The sequence below is a fragment of the Schistocerca piceifrons genome, chromosome 6 (assembly GCF_021461385.2).
Source record: "Schistocerca piceifrons isolate TAMUIC-IGC-003096 chromosome 6, iqSchPice1.1, whole genome shotgun sequence".
In the NCBI taxonomy this organism is placed as follows: domain Eukaryota; kingdom Metazoa; phylum Arthropoda; class Insecta; order Orthoptera; family Acrididae; genus Schistocerca; species Schistocerca piceifrons.
The window spans coordinates 522,079,746-522,082,722 of NC_060143.1; the positions used below are offsets into that span (position 1 = coordinate 522,079,746).

General features: G+C 47.4%; 1 pseudogene; it reads left to right on the top strand.

Moving 5' to 3' along the window:
• The first annotated feature begins 2,509 nt into the window (after positions 1 to 2,509).
• On the top strand, positions 2,510 to 2,627 carry LOC124803901 (annotated as a pseudogene).
• Positions 2,628 to 2,977: the final 350 nt, after the last annotated feature.

The following is a 2,977-nucleotide window of genomic DNA, read 5'->3' on the forward strand; positions in this document are numbered from 1 at the left end:
CTTCATTTATGGAAACAGGTAATGTTCTCCATAAAAAGGGGGCAGGTCAGCCACCTGTTTCAGACACCGACATTGACAAGGTATGGCAGGAGTTTGCAAGGAGTCTGAGAAAATCGGAGTGTGCGGTGGTCCGAGGGTTGGAAATGAGACGTTCAGTAGTGCACAAGAGGTTTCGGCTATATCCCCACAAGGTACAGCTGCTTTAGGCATCATAGCCTATGGACAGATCTCAGGGTGAACAATTTGCCATGGATCTACCAAGCAACACTGATATAAGCAATGGCTAATTTGGAAAATATTTGCGTCTCAGAATAATGGTTCAAATGGCTCTGAACACTATGGGACTTAACTTTTGAGGTCATCAATACCCTAGAACTTAGAACTACTTAAACCTAACTAACCTAAGGACATCATACACAACCATGCCCGAGGCAGGATTCGAACCTGCGACCTTAGTGGTCACGTTTGTCCAGACTGTAGCGCCTAGAATCCCTCGGCCACCCTGGCCGGCATTTGCGTCTCTTCTGGGGCAACGTTTCACGTATCTGGACAACTGAATCGCCATTATATTCGTTTATGGGGTTCACAGCATCCTCATGTTACATGTGAAATGGAAAGACACACTCCCAAGGTCAGTGTTTGGTGCGGACTGCATCATTGGCCCATTGTTTTTCATCGAGTCTGCCGTCAACGATGGTGTTCAGCTGGCGATATTTCAGGAGTTTTCTGTACCACAACTGGAACAATTGCAAATCTCTTGACATATCCCAACAGGATGGGGCACAGCATTGTCCCCTAAATGTCAGTCAGTTTCTGGATGAAAAGTTTCCAGATAGGTGGACTCGACGAGATGGTCCAGTTCGATGGCCGCCGTGATCCACTACCTTAGAGCAGTAGACTTCTGTGCGTGTGCTTTTGTATAGGATCTGCTGTACCAGACAAAGGTTAGAGACCTACAGGATTTGAAGGCATGCACTTGCAGTGGGTTTGAGCATGTCACTGTGAAGCTCTTGAATCGTACATGGAGAGAAATGGAATTCCTACTAGGCGTTACCCGTGACACTAAGGACGCACACATTGACGTGTGTGAATGAGGAAACAAAACCTCACGAGTTATCGTATCACATGTTAAAAACCATTAGTTAAGACCTTGTATAATTTTAAAGGTATTAAAGACTTAAGTTGCAAAGATAATTTATGGAAACCTTGTATTGTGTACAAAATTCACCACACAATGCTGCCACCTCTGCCAGCAGCAATAGCTCTGTGGCATCTGAACATCGAGTAATGCAGAGCTCGAATGATTGAAATGGCTATGTCTGTCTGTGTAACAATTGACTAATCGTTGTCGTCTGCAGGTAGTAGTCAGTCAGTCTCGCAGTAGCTGACGATATCGGTGGTTAAATGTTTGGGGAACGTTGTGGCCAGGGCAACTCTTGAACAGCCTCTGTTCCGAGGCAGATCCAGGCAATAATTGCTATACTTTGTCTATCGTTATCGTCTTACAGATAACACTATCGATGCCTCGAAAATAGGGCACAGCCGCCAGCCTCAGCACGTCAGAACAGCAATGGAGCTGTCGAAATTAGCGGCTTTGTGAAACTGATGGCGCTATGACCATGGCAGAAACGTAATGGCAAAGTTAATTCTCCTCAGAGCCTCCGCATCAGGTAAATCAAGAGTGACATTGAATGCAGATCATAGGCTTCATCCGAACAGAAAACGTGAAGCCTCTCCTGTGTTCATTTCTGCTGTTGGGGCCATCGCTGCCATTGTGCCTCTCTCTCTCCTGGCGCGTCAAGAAAAGACGCAATAGACGCACTAATGGACGCCGTGCTGGTCGTCCGAGCTGCTCCAAGCCTCATCGCGCTATCTGTGTTGATACTGATCTTGCTGCATAAATGCCAATTTCCTAACTCGCCTGTACGATCCTGCATGACAGAACGAACAATATTTCCGTCCTCTAGATCTTCCACGATGTTGATGGACCCTTTTTAATCCAGCTGTTTATAACACAACGGCTAAGTGCGGTACATTACGACGATGCTGCCTCTATACACTCCAAGAAGTTAACGATGTGTTAATTCATGTTACTGTTAGTTTGAAGAAGGAGATAATGAATGGTTCTACTGAGAACAAAAACGGGAAGAAGATTGGGTGTAACGTCCCGTCGACCCGACATCATTAGACAGAAACCACAAGCTCAGATGATGTCAAGGATAGGGAAGGAAATCGGCTGTGACCTTTCAAAACGCCAGCACGGTAGCTCAGCGTGTTCGGTCAGAGGGTTAGCGGCCCTCTGCAATAAAAAAACTGAGTTAATCGGTCAACAACGCACTTAAACGGATGTCTTACGACGTCCGCTCCGAGCAGATGCAACGAACAAAATGAGATTACACACACAAAAAAAAGTAGCCATCTCGGCATTTGCCTCTAGTGATTCAGAGAAATTACGAAAAACCAAAATCTGGATGGCCGGGCACGCATTTAAACAGTCGTCCTCATAAATGCCAACGGCCTTGCCGTGGTGGTACCACCGGTTCCCGCCAGATCACCGAAGTTAAGCGCTGTCGGGCTGGGCTAGCACTCGGATGGGTGTCCATCTGGTCTGCCGAGCGCTGTTGGCAAGCAGGGTGCACTCAGCCCTTGTGGGGCAGATTGAGGAGCTACTTGATTGAGAAGTAATGGCTCCGATCTCGTAAACTGACATATGGCCGGGAGAGCGGTGTGCTGACCACATGCCCCTCCATATCTGCATCGAATGACGCCTGTGGTCTGAGGATGACACGGCGGTCGGTCGGACCGTTGGGCCTTCCAACGCCTTTTCGGGCGGAGTTTAGTTTAGTCTTCCCAAATGCGCGTCCACTGGGCTAACCACTACCCCACCTTGCTCGGTCAACTGAGAACAGCTATCGTTGGTTGACCACAAATTGTACGATTTACTACCGATGTCACTAGTCAGCTCAAAACCTTCTAA